Genomic DNA, 25,336 nt, shown 5'->3' on the forward strand with positions numbered 1-25,336 from the left:
GGGATTTTAACTTTTAAAATTTCTTGATAAGATGTTTACAATAGGCATATCATCTACTGTACAACTCTTAATCAATAATATAAAACTGCATAAGATACATGAACTTAAGTGTCTTTAGTTTTTTTGAGTTCTATTCCTGACTTGGCAACTAATGAATTAGCCACTCATTGGGGTGTAACTTTCCTTACCAGTAAAATGGGGCCCATCATGTCTACCTTGAGAGCTGATAGGATGGAGAGTGATGCCTGATGCATAGCAGGTACTCAGTAAGTGTTAATCCTTGCCTTTGCCCAATTTCCCACCTAGGAGAATTTTTGTACCTTGACCTTATAAAATTCCCTGATGAGGAATCAATCCCAGTAGCAGTACATTTTTCCCAACTGAAGGTATTACTTTGGTCTACATGGCGTCTACATGGTAAAAGCCAATTGGTCCTGTGGCACAGAGAAAAGAGGAGCTGATTATCTGTAAGGGATAATGGGTTCTCATATACAGTCTATGTACCAGGAAGTGCTTCATAAGATAAACATTGATTTATTGGAAGGAGACAGAATTACTGGGACCCTAGAGGAGCAGGTGTTGAAAACAGGTAGGAACCAATGGGACTTTGGAGGACTAGGCAGAAGGAGGAACCTGGCCAGATCTCTGCCACTCTGAATATATTCGAGAATCACTTTCTATAGATTTAGAATTAGGCAAGAAGTATCCAATTGGTTGAGCCTGTCACGTGTCTATGCCTTGGCTGCTTGAGCTTAGGAAAGGAAGATTCTTCCCAATTATGCTTCTATAGCATACTCATACTCCAAGATGAGGAGAGGCTGGAATGTTGGATAACCATCCCCAACCCCCAATGACAGACATCCACTAAGCTTTGCATTAATTAGCTGTGTGACCATGGATAAATCATTTCATATTTTTGACTCTCAGTTTATTCATCTGTAACATGAGAGGTCTCAAACACACCAGCAATTTTCAACTTTTATTTTTTAAACAATTGCTTACTTTCATAAAATGAAATTTTATTTAGATACTGAAGATGTAAAACATGAAAAATGTAGACCCACTATAACTGGGGGAGTTCTTGAGGGTGGGAAGAGAGAACTCTGCTCAGCCTTCCTATTCTGCCCCCTCCCCAGATTCCCTTGCCCTTGCTACTGGCTTTCCCAGCCTTGGAAGCTACTGGGGTATGTTAAGGATCCTCCAGGATTCCATGGAGCACAATTAGAAAACGACTGGATTCTGCAGTCACTCGGGTCTCTTTCAAATATACCATTTGGTGATTCCATAACTCTAAGATTTAGAATGCTGCTAGTTTTACCTGTATGTATTTTTTGCACCCCACTCTAGACTTTAAGACGTTGAATCTTGATTCAGCATGTAGCTAATTAAGAAGTTTGATTAAACTTTATTTTCTTTCACCTTAAAAAAAATTAAACCAGAGAAATCAAACACTGTAGAAGCCTCAACATTTTCTCTGTCATTCTTTATTAGTTAATGGTTGTCCCATATGCAAACTGGCCGGAAAAATCTGCTAAAGAATTGAGAGGAAATTTGATTGAAGTAAAACAAGGACTCACTCCCTTCTAAGAAACAACATACTTTATATATGTCATGTGGTTTCACACACACAAATAAAAAAATGAAAGGAAATAAATCAAAATGCTAATGGGATACTTTTGGATAATAGGGCTATGGGCAATTTTGAATTTTTTTTAAACTTCTTCCTATTTTCTGAACTTTAAGCAACACGCGCACACACACACACACACACACACACACACACACACACACACACACACACACAGAGGCATATAAAACTTCCTAATAAAAAATTATGAAAAGTGAACACATTTTCAAGCCAAAGTAATTAAGTTAATTTAAAAAATTATTAAGTCAGCACAAAAAATTGAAATTAATTGTGTTAAAAATAGTATTCTATTGACTTTAAACCCAATGAGCCAGCACAGTTATAAATCTAAGCACCCACAATTCCTGAACTTATAGAGAATAACCTCTTACCCCTTCATATGATGAATGTGCCTTATTTCTCCAGGGACAGAAGGCCAGTGATTGGGAAATATTCTATATATGAAATGGCCATTCTACTGGCCACCCATACAGGAAAGGATTCACTATTTTGGATGACGTTTGGCTTAGTGCAGATGTTTAAATCAGTAATAGATTCAACTTACACATCTAAGAATCCTCTTCTTTCTTAGTACCACACCCTGGACTTTCTCACAAGGTTTAGAAGGTAAGACCCTCTTTACCCCTCCATTTACTGCAGTCTTGTCCTAGTGACACCTACAAGGAAGCACTTGGTAAATGCTATGAGATCTGAATGTCAAGACTGAACCTTTAGGACTACCTGTGACAATTGTTAGACCACAGCTTGCCCTTTGACTCCTGTGAAAATCAAGGAAAGTGAGGAGCAACTGAAGAAAAGTCCTCTGATTTTTATTCCTTTTTTCCTTCTATAAGGAGCTCTAAGGTATTAGATTATTTTTTTTAACCAGTAAAACAAAAGAGCTAAAAAAAAGTCCCATTTTCAGTATCTGACTGTCTCCTTAAAGAGAGATGGGAGGATAATAGAGGGATAGATAGATGTGGGCAGACAGAAACAGTTACAGTAGCCAGACAGATCTATATTCAGTTTATTATATTTGATTTTCAGAGTTAATTGAGTGTTTTGCCTTAAAATTATCTTTTTCTTCCTCTTTCTCTCTTTGCTGTAATTTAAAAGGAGATAGATAAAGGCAAAGAAAAATCAATTTAAAAGTTTGCTTTTCAAAGTTGTTCCATGGTCTCAGGGGTCATTAATTCAAAGCTAGCACCAGGTAGTCAGACGCAGATGGCTTTATTGTACCCCTGTGATGAAGGTTCTTTGTGACTGTAGGTGAAGGGAAGAACAGGAAGGTGGAAGAGTGTCACTTATAGCATCTTACCAAGGGACCCAGAAGTCTTATATATTGTCTCTTATGGGTCTTAGTTTAACATCAGATCTTCATGTTCTGCCTAGCATGATGATGCCTTACATTTGTTTAAAAAAACACATTATCTGCAAGGTAGATATAATTATTCTTACTTTATAGATGAACAAACCAAAGGCTAGAATATGTAAGTGACCTATGTCACAAAGCTAGCAAGTGGCAGAGGAAGAACTTGAATCCTGGACTTCAGATTCTAAGGGTGGTGCCATGTTCACTGCACTCCTTAGCCATGTTGATCCGGTTATAGTTTATATTGTTTTTCTTTTTTCTTTTTTTTTTTTTTTTGAGATGGAGTCTCGCTCTATTGCCCAGGCTGGAGTACAGTGGTGCCATCTTGGCTCACTGCAACCTCTGCCTACCATTTTAAGCGATTCTCCTGTCTCAGCCTCCCAAGTAGCTAGGACTACAGGCATGTGCCACCATGCATGGCTAATTTTTTTGTATTTTTAGTAGAGACGGGGTTTCACCATGTTGGTCAGGCTAGTCTTGAACTCCTGACCTCAAATGATCCACCCTCCTCAGCCTCCCAAAATGCTGGGATTACAGGTGTGAGCCACCACACCTGGCCTATACTTAATATTGTTTTTGAGGTTATCTGCCATGCTCACCCCCAGCTCATAAGACCAATGTAGTACTTTATGTATAACAAATGTCAATAAAATGACATTTTATACTTTAAGTCATTTCTAATTTAATATTGAAGGAAATAATGATTTACTTAGTTTGGAGAATGTCTTTCATCCTCATAAAAAAGTACCAAAGTATTTGATTTTTTTGGGTTAGCATCATGATTTCTTTTTTGAGTTATGCTGGGAACCAGGTTATAGGGCAGAAGATGGTCTTGAAGATCAAAGAAAAGAAACACTCATCTAGAAGACCCTATGTGACCTTGGGGTGACCTTAAATAAGTGACTTAACCTCTTCAAATCTTGTTTTTCTCCTTTCCATAAAGAGCTTGATAATACCTGCCCTACATCCTGAAGGGGCTGTTTCTAGAGTCACAAATCATAACTGTACAGCATTGCTACATGTGAAGTATGATTACTTGCAGGACTGGGGCTCCTGGTTGACATGTGGCCTAATTGGCCCCTCTCTTGGGAATGAAGACAATCAGTCAATGAATAGAGAGTTCCTGGGAAATTCTACAGCAGGCTTCTTTCTTGCCATCTTCCATCCGTATTCCTTTCCCTCCCTACTCCCAGAACATCTCTGATCCAATAAGGACTTCTTAAAGAGAGATATGGGAAGTGCAGGTGAGTGACTGCCTACTCTCCTATGGTGATAATGCTTATAATGTAGTCTTATGTTTTTTGTGGCTGATATAAAGAATTTGGCCTGGCAAGTAAAAACACATACGCAAGTCATGGATGTGCCAGAGCTGCATTCTTGGACCATATGGTGGCTGTGTGGCTCGGGAAGAACAGGAGGTTTCTCTGCCTTTTCCACCCCTGTGCCATATCCTCCCTCCTCAACAAAGTGTAATTGACTCTCAAAGCAGAACTCACTCTCATACTTTTCAGATAAAAATATCACGGATCTTTAATGAGTGCCTAATTTGCATCAGCCCCAGACCAGATACTCCCATGTGTGACCTCATTGAATAATTGCGCAGGTGGGATGGATATTACTATTGCTATTTCACAGGTCAAAAACCTGTCACTTCAGTTACATAATGTGCCTGAAATCACCTAGAGAGTAAGTGATTGAGCCAAAATTGAAATTCGGGCTTCTGACTCCAAGTGCGAGGCTCCTTTGACTACATTTAGGCTTATTGAGTGTATGCGTAGCCACAGGAAAATGGAGCCTACAGCACTGTAGTGAGCCATTGTCTTAGTCATGAGTGAGAAACCAGTTTGTAACCAACATTGAACTATTGATAAGGAAATGTTGAAGGAAAGAAGAGAAAGTTCTGATAAGAAATTAGTAAATAGAATCCATTAAAAACATTTTAATAAACACAAGATTATTTTTTTCTTACTAAAGAAAGTAATTCATGTTCATATGGAACAGGGGTTGGTACACAAAGGTCTGTGAAAATAAAGTTTTATTGGAACACAGTCATGTTCATTTGTTTCCATATTTTTTCTGGCTACTTTTGCTCTACAATGCTAGAGTTGAGTGATGGCAATAAAGACTGTGGCCTGCAAAGCCTTAAATATTTACTATCTAACCCTTTATAGAGTTGGCTGACCCTGAAATAGAACACTTGGAAAACAGAAGAAGTACAAAGGAAGTAAAAAAGGATTAATCTAGAAATAAACCCTACTGCATTTTGCTGTGTTTACTTACTTCTTATTTTTTCCTTCCCAATCATTAAGTTTTTGGAGAGTTTAACTTTAATGGTTGAATAACAGTCTTTATTATTAATATACCATACTTCAATTAGTCATTTTTTATATATATCAACTTATTTCTATTTTTTCTGTTATAAATAATGCTGTGATGTACATAGGAGTACATAAATCTTTGTTTTGCTCTTTGATGTCAACTTCTAGTAGTGAGATTACTGGGTTTAGTGATATAAAAATGTTTAAGTTTCTTTTTTTTTTTTTTTTTTTTTTTTTGAGACGGAGTTGCTCTGTTGTCCAGGCTGGAGTACAGTGGCACCATCTCGGCTCACTGCAACATTTGCCTCCTGGGTTCAAGCAATTCTCTTGCCTCAGCCTCCCGAGTAGCTGGGATTACAAGCACCCACCACCATGCCTGGCTAATTTCTGTATTTTTAGTACAGTCAGGGTTTCACTGTGTTGGCCAGGCTGGTCTTGAACTCCTGACCTCAGGTGATCTGTCCTCCTCAGCCTCCCAAAGTGCTGGGATTACAGACGTGAGTCACCATGCCAGGCCTAAGGTTCTTGATATATACTGAAACATTGTCTTCCAGGGAAGTTACAGCAATTCACCCTTAACTTACCTGCAAAGCGTGAAAGCCAATGCCTGTCTCAATAAGCCTTCATTACTGCTGTGGTGTGTGATTTTATCTTTGAAATTTTTATTACTTATAATGTGAACATATTCTCCTTTTAAATTTATTGTTTATGAAATGTTTGTCATAGACCTATTATTTTCTATCAAGTATTTAAGTTTTCCTCTTATTATTTTGATGAGCTTTTAATTGATTAATAGTATTATTGCTTGGTATTATAAATACATACTCATGGCAAACACTTTTCTTTCAATTTTGCCTCAATTTTGTTTATGATGTTCTTTGAGGGGCAGAAATATTTGATTTTTTTCTCTAGTTAAAACTATTGAGACTCTTTCCTTTTATGATTTCTTCAGTTGCTTTTTTAATATTAAAATTTTTCAATTTAATATTCTAATCTCTTTTCCAATTCAGAGATTAGATAAATATTCATTTGCATTGTGTGATTTTTAAGTTTAACTTTTTAATCTTTATGAAATTGATTTTTGCATAAAGTACTAAACAAAATTACTTATTTTTGCTTTCTCAATTATAAAGTTTTCCAGCATAAGTAATTCATCTTATCCCTCACTGATTTTCAAGGATTCCTGTATTACACAAGCTTTTGTATATACAAGGTTCTCTACTATGTTCAATTAATCTTTCACTGATGCTTGTGTCAGTATTACACTGTTTTAGTTATTGTACCTTTACAGTACAGCCTAATACCGGGTACAGCAAGTCCTCCTTTATTATTCTTTATTTTTATACATACTATTTTAAAATTGTAAGTGCTTATTGGGCTATACCAGTAAGTATCTAGAGCAGTGGTTTTCAAGCTCCTAATTTGGCCCACTACCTATTTTTGTAAATAAAGTTTTATTGGAACACAGTGATATTTATTTCTGTATTATCTATTGTGTCATTTGCAGTACAGTGGTGCAGTTGAGTAGTTGTATAGACCACAAAGCCTAATCTGCTTTGCTGCCTCCTGATCTAGAAGATTTAGACTAGGAATTCAAGTAGACAGAAAACTGATGTTACAAGGTCTAGACCTTACTTCTTGGCACACCCCACTCATTCCAAGTGGGACTTTAGCTGTTCGCTCCAACTTTTTGCATCTCTGCCTTTACCTTATTAGTAAGGAGAAAGTCAAGATAGAGCAAAGACTCTCTAATCTGCCATTGGCCTTCCCATTAGTTATATTGCTGTATTGACAACAAGCATTTCTTCCTAGTCTAATTTCTCTCTACAATCCTAAGCATTTTTGTAGGGGGTACCAATATATAATGTTAAACACTTCCATGTACATCTATTGCTTGAAAGAAAATCATTTCATTGCTGGTTAAATGAGTATTTTAGATAATCTTTTTAAAAATGTTATTATTTTTAAGTTCCACAATACTTGTGCAGGATGTGCAGGTTTGTTACATAGGTAAACATGTGCCATGGTGGTTTGCTGCACCTATCAACCCATCACTAGGTATTAAGCCCAGCATGCATTAGCTCTTTTCCCTAATGCTCTCCCCGCCTCCATCCCCCGACAGGCCCCAGTGAGTGTTGTTACCCTCCCTGTGTCCATGTGTTCTCATTCTTCAGCTCCCACTTAAAAGTGAAAACATGTGGTGTTTGGTTTTCTGTTTTTGCATTTGTTTGCCAAGGATAATGACTTCCAGCTTTATCCATGTCCCTACAAAGGACATGATCTCTTTCCTTTTTATGGCTGCATAGTATTCTATGGTGCATATGTACCACTGTTCTGATTATCTTGTCACTGTTCCTCTGCATTTACGCAGGAGTGCAGAAGTTGACCACACATCTGGCTGAGGGCTCAAGATAAGAAAGTCTGAGGTGCTTTGATGGGAGGAGTAGGAGGTATGAGCTCATGAAAGGCAACAATGTTTACTAAGAAGGTTAATTCTTCAAGTGTGAAGGTGTATCTAAAAGTTCCTTCATGACTTCTTTGTGGCAGGTGTGGCCATGTGCTCATGGGGTACTAAAGGGGGGCTTCAACAGACTTTTTAAAAATTGGATAGCCATATCTCTCTAAGGATAGACCATTTCCCACAGAGAACACTCACTCAAGCCTGTTTGGTTGTTTATTTTTATGACAGTTTTGGAACTCTGGCATATCTCAGTGGGACATGCTAGCCTTCTCTTTGTGTGGTCTGGAATGACCTTTTATGCACTCAGCAAGGTGCTATAAAGGATTGCTGTAACTAGTCAGTGCTCCATGAGAGGCTGGCAGGAACACCTAAAAAGTTGCTAATATGTGCACACATGAACACATACACCCAATGAAGAGAAAGAAAACAGAAAAGCAAAGGAATTATTTTAAAAGTCATATATATTTTCTCATATAATCTCAGAATGATATAGAGAAAAATGTATTGGGTGTTGGCTTCTGTAATTCTCCCATAAACGACTATTTTCACAACAACCAAAAATTAAGAAAAATGCTTCTAGTAGTATTTTTCACCTTCTCAGAATGGAAGGATGAGGTATGGTTTCTCCACCCTCAAGATATTTCATCCCTTCAAACTGCAAAGATTGATTCAATAAGGTTATGACAAGTCCTGTGCTAAAGGATGAAAAAATCTAGGATATGAAGTAACCAAGAGAAAGGAAAACGTGACTATAAACAAGGAAAAAAGGAGAAACCAATGAGAATGGGAAAAAGAATAAAAATATTGCAAAGAGCTACCGATGAGAAATGCAGTTTGATGATAATCTTTCAAGAGAAGTTTGGTCTTAGAAGAACACTGGGTATGTCATGCTGACAAATACGTCAAGATATGCAACACAGATGGCTTAACCATCCATGGCTCTACTGTGGGAAGGTCAGGCATTGTTGAATATCTGTGCTCAATGAAATATGTGTTTTCCTAACTCTGACACTCACTGTTATTGCAATGCATACACACTCCTCAAAGATCATAAGCCCTAAAAACTGATAAGTGTTCAGAGAACAAGCTCTCACTCAGTACAGGAATTCTATCCTGTGATATTTCTTGACAGAATGAAATTGTTGAATTCTTAGATCTTGAAAGCAGTTTAAACCCTAGAGTAGTGGCTAAGACTGGGGGCTACAGGGCCAGAGGGCCTAGATTTGAATTTATGCTGCCCCGGGTCCTGGCTGATTCTTTGGTTAATTCAACCCTCGAAGCCTAAATAAGACTGTAAAATGAGGATGATAATAGCATCTTTTTGAAATGTAATGTGGATTTAGTGAGATGATATAAATCATCTAACATAGTGCTCTATACATGTAAAATGGTCAATAAATGTTGGCTATTATTGTATTTTATATTATCTATCATTATTATCTCTTGCAGTCTACTCATTTTACAAATGAGGATCAATCTGGAGAAAACAGTCATCTGCAGTGGGTTGTAGCAAGAAGACCCTTAAAACTAGAGAAATCAAATAAAAGTGTTTAATGCCAGGTACCTCTTAGTTGGTTGGATAAATTTTGGGTACTAGCTTCCTTTTGCAGGCCCAAAGTACTCATCACACAAGGTAATAGATTTACTGCAAGAATAATTCTGATTTCTAAAGTATTGTAAAGTGAGTGAAAGGAGGGGAGATTAAATTAGCTTTATCTTTCAGAATCCGAAAGCTGGTGATGAGTTAGAAGAAAGGAAGTTCTGATTCTCTGAGCTCTAGATTTTTCACTAATCTACCAGAAAAGAGAAAACCATTCTTCTGTGATTATATATTGTAAACAGGGGCAAGGGCCATTTTATATACAAAGAATTCCAAGGAAAAGGCCCAGCATGTGAAATAAAAAGGGAATACATGTGGTTTTTTTTTTTTACTTTTTTTAAAATTAAACTTTTTATTTTGAGGTAATTGTATATTCATAAGCAGCTGTAAGAAATAATATAGCAAGATCCCAAGTACACTTTATACAGTTTCCTCTATAGTAACATCTGGAGAAACTATTGTGTGATGTAACATCCAGGTTATTGATGTTGATATCGTCAAGATACAGACCATTTCCATCACCACAAGGATCCCTTCTGTTACCCTCTATAGCCATACTAATTTCCCTCATACCTCACCCCCTACTTAAATCCTGGTAACAACTAACCTGTTCTCCATTTCTATAATTTTGTCATTTCAAGATGTTATACAAATTAAATTATGCAACCTTTGGGATTAGCCTTATTAATTCAGCAAAATATTATATATACCACAGTTTGTTGAACCAGTCACCTGTTAAATAATATCTGTGTTGTTTCTAGATTTGGCTATTATGAAAAAAGCTGCTATAAATATTTGTGTACAGTTCTTTTTGTGTGTGAATGTACATTTTCATTTCTCTAGAATAATACTCAGTAGTGCAATTGCTAGGTAACTGCATGTTTAGATTTTTATAAAACAACTAAAATGTTTTTCAGGGTAGCCATATGATTTACATCCCCACCAGCAATGTATGAGGGATCCACTTTGTCTACATCCTTGCCAGTGTGGCATTGTTGCTTAGCCATTCTGACAGGTACACTGCAATGTCTCCTTGTGGTTTTATAATTTGCATTTCTCTAATCACTAATGATGTTGAACATTTTTTCATGTGCTTATTTGCCATCTGTACATCCTCTTCAGTGAAATGTCTCTTCAGGTCTCCTGCTCATTTTCTAAATGAATTTTTTAAACTGTTGACTTTTGAGAATCTTTTCATAATATAGATACTAGCCTTTTGTTAAATATGTGTTTTGCAAATGTTTTCTCCCACATGGTAACTTGTCTTTTCATTTTCTTAACATAATCTTTCACAGAACAACAGTTTATAATTTTGATGAAGATCAGTGTATTCAATTTTTCTGAAAAATTGTGCATTTGGTGTCAAGTGTAAGAACTCTTCACTGAGCTCTGTATCTTGAAGATTTTCTCCTATGTTTTTTCTAAAATGTTTATACTTTTACATTTTACTTTTAAGTCTATAATACATTTTGAGATAACATTTATATAAAGTGTGAGTCTTTGGTTGAAGTTTAGTTTTGGCCTAGACATAATTGATGTACAGTTGTTCCAGGACCATTTGTTAAAAAGGCTGTATTTCCTCCATTGAATTTATTTTGCATATTTCTCAAAAATCAGTTGAGTGTATTTTTGTAGGCCTATTTATGATGTGCCTATTCTGTTCCATTGACCTATGTTTTTGTCTTTTTGCCAATACTCTGAAGCATTTATTACTGTAGCTGTACAATAAGTTTTGAAATCATGTAGATTGATTCCTCCTACTTCATTTCTCTTTTTCAATATTGCTTCAGGTATTCTAGTTTCTTTTAATTTCCATACACATTTTAAAATAATCCTGACTATCTCTACCAAAACAATCTTGCTTGGATTTTGACAGAAATTGTGTTAAATCTGTATATCAATTTGAGAGAATGAAATCTTCACTACGTTGGGGTTTCAATCCATGAACATAGTATATCTCTTAATTTATTAAGACCTTCTTTGATCTTTAATAAACATTCCATAGTTTTCAGCATACAAATTCTGTTTATATTTTTGTATCTAAGTGCTTTAAATTTTTGAGCAATCATAATTGGTATTTTTAATTTTGGTGGCTACCTGTCCATTGTTCATATAGAGGAATACAATAGGCTTTTGTATGTTTATCTTGTGTCCTGTGACCTTGCTGAACTCACATATTGGTTCTAGGTGTGTGTGTGTATATGTAGATTACTTGGGATTTTCTACATATAAATTATGTTATCTGCAAAGAATGACAGTTATATTTGTTTCTTCCAGAGCCATATGTATTTTTTTAAATTTCCTTATTTTACTGGCTAGAACTTCCAGCACTGTGTTGAATAAAAACAGTGTGAGCAGACATTCTTACTTTGTTTTTGATCTTAAGGGCAAAGCATTCAGTCAAGCATCATGGTTAGCTATTGGTTTTCTGTAGCTTCTCTTTATTAAGATGAAGAAGTTCATCTCTATTTTTATTCTTCTGAAAGTGGGTGTTAAATTTTGTCAGATGCTATTTATGCATCAATTGATATAACCATGTGTTTTTTTCTTCTTTAGCCGAAGAATGTGCTAGATAACACTGATAGGTTTTTGAATATTGAAACAACTTGCATCCTTGGAGTATACCCCAGTTGGTCATGGTATATAAGTCTTTGTATATATTGCTAAATTCTATTTGCCAATATTTTGTTAAGGATTTTTGTGTCTGTATTTGTAAAGGATATTGATGTGTAGTTTTCTTTTTTGTACTGTTTTTGTCTCATTTTGGTATCAGGATAATAACTTCATAAAATAAATTGCAGTATCTCCCTTTTCTCTGTTTTCTGGAAGTTATTTTATAGAATTAAGTTAATTAATTTAAATGTTTGGTAGAATATTCCAGGGTAACCATCTGGACCTAGAGATTTGATTTTGGGAAGTATTTTAATTATAGATTTAGTTTCCTTAATAGTTATATAGCTATTCAAATGATCTCTTCCATATTCAATGATTTGGGGTAGACAGTGTTTTTTTGAGGAATTGGTCCATTTCACTTAAATTATCAAATTTATATATGTATTATCAAATTTATGTATGTACTCCTTTATTATCCTTTTGATATCTTCAGGGGCTGTGGTGATACCCCTTCTTTTATTTCTGATATTGATAATTTGTGTCTTCTCTCTAACTTTGTCAGTCTTGCAAGATGCTTTTTGATTTTATTGAGCTTTTCAAAGAATCATCTCTTTGTTTTATTAATTTTCTAGACTTATTTCATTTTTACTTTCATTAGTTGTTTTGTCTTTATCTTCCATTTGCTTTGGATTTATTATGATTTTTTTTAGGTCTTCGAGATGTGGCCTTAGATTATAAATTTGACTTCTTCCCTTTTCTAATATATGCAGTTAGTGCTATAAAATTTCCTCTCAGCACTGCTTTAGTTATGTCCTATAAATTTTGATATGTTTTATTTTTCCTTTAGCTTAATGCACTATTTGGTTTTCTTGAGACTTCCTTTCTGACTTATATATTATTTAGAAATGTCTTATTTAATTTACAACTGTTTACTTGTTTTTGTTGTTGTTGTTGTTTCATTTGGTTTAATGTTGGTTGGCACATGCAATGCATATATTTCAATTATTTCGATTTTGTTGAGGTTTGTTTGGTGGTCCAGGATGTGGACTATCTTGGAAAAAAATGTGTATTCTTTTACTGTTGGGTGGAGTGTTTGATAAATGCCAATTATTAATAGATACTGTTAGTTGATGGTGTTATTGAGTTCTATCTCTTTGTGATTTTCTATATAGTTGTCCTATCAATTATTGAGAGAAGGGTATGAAGTCTAAAACTCAAATTGGATTTATCTCCTTTTTCAGTTTTCAGTTTTTCCTTCACATACTTTACAGATTTGTTGTTTGGTACAATTACATTTAGGTGGATTGACTCTTTTATCATTATATGTTAATCCTCCCTGTTTTTGTGATTTTTTTGTCCTGAAGTCTAATGTATTTGATATTAATAAAGCCATTCCTGATTTCTTTTGACTATCTTTGTGCGATTTATCTTTTTCTATCATCTTATTTTCATCCTGTCTGTATCACTCTATTAGAAGTGAGTTATTTGTAGATAGCATATAGTTGGGTCATGTTTTTAATCTATTTTGCTATTTTCTGTCTTTTACATATTTAGACCCTTTATATTTAATATCATCATTTATATGTAAGGGTGTAAGTCTACTATTTCATTGTTTTCTATTTGTTCTCTGTGTTTCTCTTTTCTTTTTCTGCCTTCCTGTTTGTTACTTGAACATTTTTTTAATTTAGTATTTTGATTTGTCTATGGTATTTTGAATGTATTTCTTTGTATAGCTTTTTAAGTGATTGCTCTAGGTATTATGCACACATGCCACACACACTTACACAATCATAGTCTACTAGTCTTATTTTAACCATCCATGTGAAGTGTGGAAACCTTTATATAATCCTCCCTTTATGACTCTTTACCCTCCCCTATTTATAATTTTAAATATTTTGCCTACATGTACTTAGAACCATGTCACACGGTGTTATAATTTTTATTTCAATCATCAGATAGAATTTAGAAGGCTCAAAGGAGAAGAAAAGTCTATTTGTCCACATTTTTGCTTACTGTGTTGTTCTCCCTGATGTTTTGATTTCTCTTCTAAAAAGTCATTTTCTTTGTTTAGGGCCATTGTTAGTCATTATTCGAAGGTAGGTGGTCTGGCAATAACTTCTTTCAGTTTTCTTTCATCTGAAAATATGTTGAGTTTTCCTAATTCCTGAAGGACATTTTCACAGATAAGAATTCTAGGTTGACAGTCATTTTCTTTCCGCATTTAAAACATGTTGTGCCACTTCCTCTGGCCTCTATGGCTTTTGATGAGAAATACGCTGTCATTCGAATTTTTTTTTTTTTTCCATTATAGGCAAGATGTCATTTTTCTCTGACTGTTTTCAAGATTTTTTTTTGGTCTTCAGTTTTGGAAGTTCATCTATGATATGTTATTGTAGTCAGCTCAGATTGCCATCACACAATATCATAGACTGAGGTGGCTTGAACAATAGAAATTTATTTTCTCACTGTCTGTAGGCTACAAGTCTGAGATCAGGGTGCCAGGTGGTCAAATTCTGGCTGGGGTTCTGTTTCTGGCTTACAGATGAGAAAGTTCTCTCTCTTCCTCTTCCTATAAGGCTACTAATCCTATCAAATTAAGACACTACCTTTATGACCTCATTTAATCCTAATTGCCTCCTAAAAGCCCTATCTCCAAGTACAGTTGCGTTGGGAGTTAGGGCTTCAACATATGAATTTCAGGGGTGCACAGTTCAGTCCGTAGCATGTGCCATTATATGGATTTAAACATTTTATTTAACTTGCTTGCATTTTACTAATCTTGAGTCATTTAGTTTGATGTCTCTTACCACATTTGGGGAGTTTTAAGTTATTACTTCTTTAAGTACTTTTCAGCCATGCCTCCTTTGTCCTCTTCCTCTTGGACTTCATTTACGGAAATGTTACACCTTTTGCTATAGTCCACAGACCCTGTGGCTCCATTCACCTTCTTCTCTTTTCTTGCTGCTATTTAGATTGGGTAATGTCTATCTTCCAATTGACTGATTTTTCTCTCCCTCTGTGTCCTCCATTCTGCTGTTGTGCCCATCCACTGAGATTTTTATTTTGGTTATTATAGTTTATCAGTTATTCTGTTTTTTTTTCCCAGTCTTAAAATGTCATTTTTGTTCTTATTTATATTTTCTTTTTAGTTGCAGAGACTTTTATTTCATCGCTGAGACTATACTCTTTGAAGCACTTTTTTTGTTTGTTTGTTTGTTTGTGACAGAGTCTGGCTCTGTCACCCAGGCTGGAGTGCAGTGGTGTGATTTTGGCTCACTGCAACCTCTACCTCCCGGGTTCAAGTGATTCTCCTGCCTCAGCCTCCCGAGTAGCTGGAATTACAGGCACATGCCACCATGCCAGGCTAATTTTTGTATTTTTAGTAGAGACGGGGTTTCACCAGGTTGCCCAGGCTGGTCTTGAATTCCTGACCTCAAGTGATCTGCCTGCCTTGGCCCCCCAAAGTGCTGGGATTACAGGCATGAGCCACCGCCCCCGGCCTGAAACACTTTTAAAATGACTGTTTTAGGGCTGGGGGCAGTGGCTCATGCCTGTAATCGCAGCACTTTGGGAGGCCGAGGTGGGCAGATCACCTGAGGTCAGGAGTTCGAGACAAGCCTGGCTAACCTGGTGAAACCCTGTCTCTACTAAAAATACAAAATTAGTCCGGCATGGTGGTGCATCCCTGGAATCCTAGCTACTCGGGAGGCTGAGGCAGGAGAATTGCTTGAATCCGGCAGGCAGAGGTTGCAATGAGCCGAGATTGCACCATTTCACTCCAGCCCGGGTGACAAGAGCAAAACTCTCTCAAAAAAAAAAAAAAAAAAAAAGTATATAATTCTAACATTTCCATCATTTTACTGTTGGCATCTATTGATTGTCTCTTTTTATTCATTTTGAGATCATCTCAGTTCTTGCTATGATGTGTTTCCATTGAAACCTGGACATTTTGGTTATTATTTTCAGACTCTGGATCTTATTTAAACTTTCTGTTTTACTTGGCTTTGTCTGACACTTCTCTGTCAGGGAAAGGTGGTTGGGGGAGCCACCTCCTTACTATTTGATTCAGGTAAAAGCCTAGGTTCTCTACTTGGCCAATATTGACATATGAGGGTGGGGCTTGTTACTGTTGGGCAGAGTTTGGAGGTCTGGCTTCCTGTGAGGCCTCTATTGATACCTCCCTGTCTAAGAGTGAAAGAAATGCCTTGTTCCTACTCCCCACGTGGCCTCCATTGATACTGTGATGACAATGGTGGAATTGCCTCATTATGTCGGGTGCTGGCAAAAGTCCTGGCTCTCTACTAGGCCTTCATTGACATAACCCCAGAGGGGATGGGGAGTGGTGATTTGTTTCTGCTGAATAGAAATAAAAATCCAGGCTCCCCATGTGGTCTCAATTGACACCATGGAGGTGGAGGGTTTTGTTGTTGCATGGCAGAGATGAAAGTCCTAGCTCCTGGCTTGGCCTTATCTGATACCACTCAGGCTGGCAAGTTGAGGCCCCATTATAGCCTGACAAGTGTGAGGGTCTACATTCCTCAGTTGTTCTTCACTGGACTGGGTAGATGTGGGACCACACTCTTTCTGTGATGTTTGGCTGGAGTATGGAAATTGCTTTGTGAAAGTTTTTTGTCTTCCTGGTTCTTTGACTAGAGATAGCAGGCTTTCTATGGGGCTTTTTGTCACATTACCAATTTATTCAATACTTAGTCTGAGATATGCGATACAAAACAAAAACACAGAAAACTTATTGCTGTGTCATTCTTTAGATCTCAAGGTCCTGAATTAGTATACATTCTCTCTATCATTTCTTATGGTTGTTTTATATATAGTATATAAACAACCATATGCATAATAAAAATACACATAATAAAATATTTTAAAAATCTTGTTTATTTTATATATAATAGCTAGAGTTTTTAGTTGTACTTAATAGAAGGAATAGAAACAAGCATGTATACTCTATTCTCCCTGAAACAGAAGTCTGTGCACTTGTTTCGAAAACACCAAAACATTTGATAAATGTATGAGAAATGATGGTCAATTACAGTATAGGCTTATTTTAGAAATACGAAGGTTCCCAGGGAGCTGTCCAGGGTACTGGACTCTCCTTAAAGCTCTCAGACTCAGTGCGTGAGAATTTCCCATTTCTCTGTCTTCTAATTTCTTCTTCTGTTTCACCTTTTTAAGTACCAGCCTCTAACTACTCTGCTCTACCCTTCCATACTCAATGTCTAACTTCTGCATGGTGAATTTGTGGTTAGTTGGCCCTTAATAACTAGTGATGCATTGGCTATTTTTGACAGTAATTTTTATTTGCTATCCATTCTAGCTATTCTCTAGTCTGGCTGAATCCTTGGGAAATTCACAACACTGTCATAGTCTTCAATTGCTTGTGTCACTGCCACCTCTAGCCATTAAGTTGCTCTGTTTTGTAGAATGGTAGAAAAAGTCCTCTGGAAAAATGCAAGGCAGCAGAGAGGCCCCTCCCTCAAGATCCTAATAGTTTCAGAGGGAAACTAGAATTAGCTATATAACTAGGGGAAATTCTCTCACATCATTTATCTATACTACATTTATTATTCTTTGTTTTTACAATATATAGAACAGAAAATAAATAATTGACCAGTTTGAGTTTTGTTTTCTTTTTCTTTGAGTATTTGCAGAGAAATAACTGTAAAACATTTTACTTCATTCTATTAGAAATATTGAAAGGGGATGATGCAGCCATGGCAGAAAAAGGCATTATTCCCCTTTAAGAGAAATTTCTCTCAGACACAGAAAAAATACGGCAGTCTCCTATTATGAGTTGACCTTGGAGCTAAGAAGTAGTAGTTATTCCCTCCATCCATTCCATTACTGATACAACAGGCAAAAGTCAGAAAGATTCATTTCAAAATTTCTGTAACCTCTAAGTAAAGTTTCAGCTGTCTTCCTTTATCTGATAGTGTTTTTACTGGTGGTACTTTTAAGACTTAAACCAACCATAGGCAACTATTTTCTCTTCTTGAGCTTTATGGGCATCTTTTATAGAAACTTTACCTAGCTGTCAGTCTATTAACTCCCAAGTATTTAGTTTGATTCATCGGATTGCAGATATTTCTAAAAGGTACCACAAAAATACATGGGCCTGAGAATCCTCAAGGGGGTTGGATTCCAGTGAGCTAGTGAAGGATCTTCAAGGTGTTTATTGAACACTTGTTCCCTGGACTGTGCATGATGCTATATCGGCATTATTAAGTTAAACCTGACAATTCTCTAAGTTATGGACTTAGTATGTAAATGATGGTCTCTGTCTTCAAAGTGGAGATACTCTCTCCACTGTGTTTATGAAAATCAGTAAATGACTGCCCGGCTGGGTGTATGCAGTGGGTTACTCTCTGATTACCAGTGATAGATTATCATGATTAATCCTCACCATTTCCCATTCTTCTCTGTACCCTCCCCCAATTTTTATGATGAAAACCATCTTCATCTGTTTGTGCTGCTATAATAACATACCTGAGACTGGGTAATTTATAGACAAGGGAAATTTATTTCTCACAGTTCTGGAGGCTGAGAAGTCCAATATCAAAGTGCTGACAGGTTCAGCATCTGGTGAGGACCCTGTTCCCTGCTTCCAAGATGGTGCCTTCTTGCTAGTCCTCTGGAGGTGACAAATGCTCTGTCCTCACATGGTAAAAGGTGGAAAAGCAAAAAGGTCTAAGTTAGTTCCCTCCAGTCATTTTATAAGGCACTAGTGGGGTCCCAAAATGCCATTTTTTATTTTTTTGAGATGGAGTCTTTCTCTGTTGCCCAGGCTGGAGTGCAATAGCGTGATCTTGGCTCACTGCAACCACCGCCTCCTGGGTTCAAGTGATTCTCCTGCCTGAGCCTCCTGAGTAGCTGGAATTACAGGCACCCACCACCATGCCTGGCTAATTTTTGTGTTTTTAGTAGAGACATAGTTTTGCCATATTGGCCAGGCTGATCTTGAACTCCTGACCTCAGGTGATCTGCCCTCCTGAGCCTCCCAAAGTGCTGGGATTATAGGCGTGAGCCACCACGTCTGGCCCAAAGGCCACTTTTTAATACCATCACAATGAGGATTAAATTTCAACAGCAGAAGGTGGAAAAGCAAAAAGGCCTAAGTTAGTTCCCTCCAGACCTTTTATAAGGCACTAGTTGGGTCCCAAAAGGCCACTTTTTAATACCACCACAATGAGGATTAAATTTTAACATAAATTTTGGAAGGGACATAAACATTCAAGCCATAAATCAAAGGCAGATATTATGCGCCTTTGCTTGAACAAATAGCCAGTCTCTGGCAATGGATCATTTTCTAACTTGTATAAAGCTGGCTGGCCCACACAAGGATTCAATACATAACTCATGCTTAACTTCTTGATCTAACCAGCTAAACTACTCATTATAGTTAAAAAGGCAATACACAATAGAGGAACATACTGGCTAGTTTCTAAGTTTTAATAATTTTTAATGCCTTGACTAGATCAAACTAGTAAGATACAGAGCCTGCATTTGATTCCAGGTTTGCTGAATTCCAATGTTGTACAGCTTTAAAAAGGGAATTATTGCATGCTTTAAAATGATGTTTCTGAATCACTGCATGTGGTGAGTGATGAATCACTGAATGAATGATGAACTGTTCTGAATGGTGCGGTTTATTATACATTGTACATTGTGTGCTATGCACCACTGACCTGCATAGGATCTATGCGTGTTCTTCTGAATATTGAAAAAATGAGGAAACTGGTACTTTCTATCTGCCCTGAGGATGTTGTGTGTATTAATAAACTAGCATCTTTGAAGAAAAGATCCACATGCCACGACCTTTTCATTTGATAGCAAGAAAAGTCTGAATTAGTGAAAAGTCAGAATAAGTGATTACTTGGAATTTTAAAAAATCACCTTCAAGAACATTCAGTAGTGAAAACAAAGATTTATTAAGTGGATTGATGGGTCTTTTATTGAATATATAATAATTCTTAGGAAATTCCTATTTATATGAATTGTAAGTGAGTAGGTGCTGCCCAAGTGCTTAAAAGCAGTTTGTTCTTCTAAGAATCTTCACCATTTCTTCTAAGACTTTGGAGCATTTGGTGATGTCCTTAATAAACCATTGTATATAGCAGAGGATTAAACTGGAATCACACATAAATGGTCATATATTTCAAATATGAAGATGTAAACGGTTTAGGGTCTACTCTGAGCACCTACTTAGTGTAGTAGAGCTGAGCAGTTGAAGTCATTTGCTCTGAAATCACATAGGTCTAATCCTGAAATCCCCTCTTAACCATGTGACTTTGGACAGGTTACCTAGTGTCTTTAACATCACCTGTGCTCATTTCTAAAATGGAGAGAATACTGATTAGACATATCTTATACGATTTGGGGGCCACTAAATAAGATAATGCATGAAAAGTACTATGAATCATATTTACAACATAATAAAGGTCAGCTGCTTCTATTATTAATATTAACACTATTAATAAGAAGTAATTTTACAAATAATGCTCTCTCCCTGTGAGAGGTTATGGGTAACAAAACTGAGTCTATATTTGTTAGCATCATAAGAAGACAACTCCATATATAGTATTCTGCCCCCGGATTTCTGCTTCTTGTTTAAGGTGGTAGCAAAGAAATGACAGGTTCAATCCAAAATATCTTTGAGTTGTTCAGCTAACCGTGGGATTGGGTGAAGGATTTAGGATGGCTATGTTTTGGATCTGAAATAAGGAGATTTCAAGACTCCTGTATTTACTACAGAATATTCCAAACATTAGCAGCTACCTTGAAACTATGAATCAGCCAATAGGAAGAAGGGGCCCCAGGTAACTGCTGTAGAAACACTGCCGGCTTTCGCCCTGACTTCTTTTCTGCTCACTGCAGTAGCAACTTAGCTTCAAAATGTCCTCTTTAGTCATGCATTCTGATCAAAGTAGTTATTTAAAGATTGTGGCTAATAGTAGAGTAGATACCCCTGGTATTTCCCAGAGCAGAGCTCGCATTCTGGGAATCTTAGGTCCATGTGACTTCCTGAGTCTGTGATTCACACTGAGAAAAGAGATAGGTTTGGCATGACACAATCTGCAGATTCAAATAAATCCCCTGGGAGAGGATGAGGCTGCTGAGAGTCCTCTTTGCTGGCTGAAGCTCCCAATGTATGCACAAAACACCCTGTCCCGGGCCCCAGATGTGTGCAGGTTTTTAATTGCCGGTGCTGCACTAAGATTTGAAGGGTGAGAGAGTTGCAAAATCACGAACACCGAGGGCGGTGTTAGGAAGGCAGCTTCCTGCACACTGTTGTAGGTGTTAGTGAGATTATCAATTGCTCCGGGAGAGACACAGGACTGGAGGGCTTGAGGAATGTGGTGGTCCCTCTCTTCGTTGTTTCTGCCCCCTGAGGTTGTGCTTTCTCAGGAATATGCACTCTGCACTTCCATTCCTGCAGTGAAATTAACTCGAGCTTGGCAGGTAAGTCTTTCAGCTCACCTTTAAAAAGAAAAGATATGTGAGCTGCGGTGGGGGTGGGCTGTTCCCCATTTGCCTTACATTGGATGTATTTTGTTGGTGCAAAGTGGTATTTGGAAGCTTAAATGTGGGGCAGAGGTTTGAAGTAGCCAGATGAACTCTGTGGCCCTGAGAGAAGAGAAAGGATAAACAAAAGGAAGGGAAGGGGACTCAGGCATTTTTCTCCTAATAAATCTCTAATTTTTCTTGGAAATTTTGCCTCCAGGCCAATGCCTGGCCCCAGAACAGGGTCTTTGGCATGAGTTATAGCTGTGATGTTCCCTGTTTTCCTTTTTTTTTTTTTTTAAGTTGTCGCTGCATGGGAGCAGGCAGACAGAAACAGGGTTGCGTGTTGTCAATACAGGCTGCAGAAGTCAATAAGCAGCCAGACAGGGGATGAAATTGGAGGAGGCAGCTATAGATTTCTTAGGTTATTTCTTGTGAGTTTTTCAGAACTTGTGTGATTCAGGCTTGTCAGATACTATTTTGAGCTGGGCTGAGACAAACACATTCCCCTAGTGCACCAGATGTTTCCTGCAGCCTCCCAATTTCTAGAGGCACCTGGGTCGGCTTTCTTGGGGGCAAGGGAATGTCCAAGCAAAGGTCAGGAATGAGGGAATTGGAAACTATGATGGGAAAAACAACTGTTTTACTGCTCTAGAATCTAATAGAAATCATAATGTCACCCTGGAGATAATTATTATGCTGTTAGTGATCGGCTTGAGACCAGGGACTGCCTCATTCAATTCACTGCTTGGATCAGAGTGAATACTCAATAAATGTACAATGATTAAATGTTAGTATCAAAATACATACTTTTGGGATAAGCTCCGATTGATATTCTGGGTTCTGCTTAGAATGATAAGATGCAGTAATAAGGGAGAGTAATGTTGATTGGTGGATAATTATGAGGAAATTAGTTCTGTTAAATAGTAGATTAATATCTGCAAGTGGAATTATTAGACAAGTACACACAAACACAGGGTCTGTCTGCCTGCCTAGCGTCTGTCTACTTTCACCTCTCTCTTGTGTTTCACTTGATTCCAGAAGAATTTCAGGCAGCTTATGGGACAAGTTTAATGAAAATTAACATCATTAGGGTTAAAAATGATGAAATACATAGGCTTCATCCAGCAGTTGATCTTCTGTGGTTCTACAGTGACATGGACTACAGATAATTGAAATGTAAGGGTTACTGTAACTTAATTTAAGCATTTATTTTAACCTCTTCTTCCACCAATCTCATGCTTGATGCTACAAACCTAGAGTAAAGTAGATGAATGTTCTGGCCCTGCTCTGGGTCCTAGTGAGATAAAACTAGCAAAGGGCAGGTAACAGTCATGCAGGGGATTGAGTCATACATGGAGGGTTGGTTGAACATTTTGCCCTTTGGAGGTGATAAAGCAGATAATTGGGTGGCTCTTCTCCATTCCGTGGGCTGGGCTGCTCTGTCATAGCTTCACAATGCTTTGCTTACTTTTTCTTCCCCTATTTGAAACTGAATCAGGAAGATCATATTTCCCTTCTGATCCCGCTTAATAAAATATACTATTATTTTCTCAGCTGCAAAAGTATTCTGTTATCACTGATCATTTCCTCCTCATCTCAGAGTGTTTGTCACTGGCCACAGTTTATATACAAGCTATACAGGCTGCCTGGAACTTGAATTGGCTTTAGAGTGGATGCTGGGGAAGGGGCGGGGGGTTCCAGGTATCTGATGAATTATTGCAACTGCAGGGCTGGGAGCCTGGCAGGGAGCCAAGGGGATTGTGGACAGATGCTGTGCTTGCTGGGTCGACCTGGCTCAGCTAATATTCTCAGACTTGGAGCTGGGGGGGACACATTCATTTCATTCAACCCATACAAAAATATGGACTTAATATCGACTATGTGTAAGACATGGAATTCTTGGCATATTCAGGGTGTCAAACCCAGGAGTCCCTTTTCCCCAAGTAGCTGACTCTGCTACCCACATAGCAGGTGCTGTTACATTGTCTAGTTTATTTCTCTTGGATGGGAATATAATTTTATCCTATTCACAAATGAGGAAACCGAGACTCACATATTATGCACCATGCCTAAGATTGCAGGTAGTGAATGGATGAATCATGGTGGAAACTGTTTACTTCAACTGTACTGCATATCTGTAAGAAAAGACATTCAGAAAAGACTCTTTTACAAGACAGTGCATGCTAAGGGCTAGGAAGTTTGGTGAGAGATGGCTCCCACGGAGAAGTAGAAATTAAGATGGGCTTCGAAGCACGAGCAGATGACAAAAAAGCCCAACCTAAACTGGCTTAAACAGCAAGGGGGTGGTTATTGGCTCATGTAATTGAGAAGATCAATGTGACCAAGGTCTGGATATTTCTGTCTAGTGTCTCCTACCGAGTTGGCTTTATCCTCAATTCAGCTACCTAAAGTCCTCTGGACCCTACCCCCCAGAAGCTGAAGGATGACTGTGGGAGTTTCAGTCCTCTACATAGTTCCTGGGGCCACTTTCTCTCATTAGCCACAGCTGTGGCTGGGGGTAGACAGGAGATAGTTTATTCTACTAAACAGCATAGGTAAGACTAATAGAGAATAAATTTTGCAAAAGGAAAATCTGGGTAGGAGAAGGGGAACGAATGGTTGGTAGCCCACTAACGTCCCATAGCAGAGGATTTAGAGAGGCAAGGGGAGCAGAAATCCTCACAGCACAAGCACTGGTAGCAGTGGAGGGTGGGTAGGCCTGGGTTAGGAGTTAAGATGCCAGTCTTCTGATGTTCCTGGGAATAGATGTTTTGGCCAGCTACGTCTTATTACCAGTGCCCTCTGACCCCAAAACCACATTTCTGCATCCTGATAGCTTCCTCCTAGACCTCAGAGATTGGGGGTGGGGGTGGGAGGGTCTTAGTTTGCTAAGGTAGAAATCAGTGAACGGGTAGGGTCAGATCATGTCAGTGGAAATGATCCCAAGATTGCCTGACTGGTCTGAGGCTGCATATACCCTGTACTCTAATAGCCCATTGATGTCAGCTCTTGGCTACCTGCTCCAGTGAAACTTGGGTCCTAAAAGTCAACAGGTGCTCAGTGAGAAAGCAGGGTACAAGGAGACAAAGAGAGGGTCTTAGGGACTGGGATCCTGTTGAATGGTCCTAAGATGATATGACATTTGTTGTTTCACTAACTGCTACCAACTCATGCCTAGGTTTGCTCAAACGGCTTTTGTTTCTGGAGGCATATCCTGAGGTCCTGAGTGGGAAGCTTAGTGCTTGGCCCATTAAAACAGAGAACTCATTTTTTTTCTTTTCCAGAAAAGCAAAGAAGCAACGTGGGTAATGGAAAAAAAAATACTGCACTAGGAGGAACCAGGAGACATGAGTTTGGCCTGGGATCCACATGTACTGATTCCTGTTTGACTTTGTATAAGCTTCTTTAATTTCTGCTACTAAGCCCCCTATCAAGGTGTTTTTGTTGTTGTTTTTTCTCTTATTTCCTCAGATAGAATTATTTTATAGTCAAGCTTTGTTATTCTAGCAAAGAAACCTGGGGTTATGCTTTGGAAGGCCATTTTTTCCTGTGTTTGAACCAAATTGAATTTAGCAGGTGCAAAGGGTTGCAGAAGAGACTTGGCAATTAATAGAATTATAGCCAGGATTCAGAGGGCCCTCGGGAGTCCTAGGCATTGACTCTTTGAACCCTGTGCTGAAATCACCCCTCAAGCTTTCCTCTATCCAGGCTCTTCTCTTGTGTGTGTAACACCATGCCATGCCCAGCCACACTTGGGAATAATCTCAGATTCTGTATCTTTACCTCTCTCTTTAATTTTGCTGCTCAGCCTCTCTGCGCTGCCTTC

The 25,336-nt window shown here is 37.8% G+C and overlaps 1 protein-coding gene across 39 annotated transcripts in view; it reads left to right on the top strand.

Moving 5' to 3' along the window:
* The window catches only part of NRXN3 (neurexin 3), a 1,691,350-nt gene that overhangs the window by 216,577 nt on the left and 1,449,437 nt on the right, over positions 1-25,336 (top strand). The window contains 1 exon segment of one of the 39 annotated variants that reach the window (NM_001132304.2): positions 21,309-21,465. The exons of the other annotated variants lie outside the window; for them this stretch is intronic. The gene's annotated coding sequence lies outside the window, so the exon portion shown is untranslated. 39 annotated transcript variants of the gene reach the window in all.

The sequence above is a fragment of the Pongo abelii genome, chromosome 15 (genome assembly GCF_028885655.2).
Source record: "Pongo abelii isolate AG06213 chromosome 15, NHGRI_mPonAbe1-v2.0_pri, whole genome shotgun sequence".
Taxonomy (NCBI): domain Eukaryota; kingdom Metazoa; phylum Chordata; class Mammalia; order Primates; family Hominidae; genus Pongo; species Pongo abelii.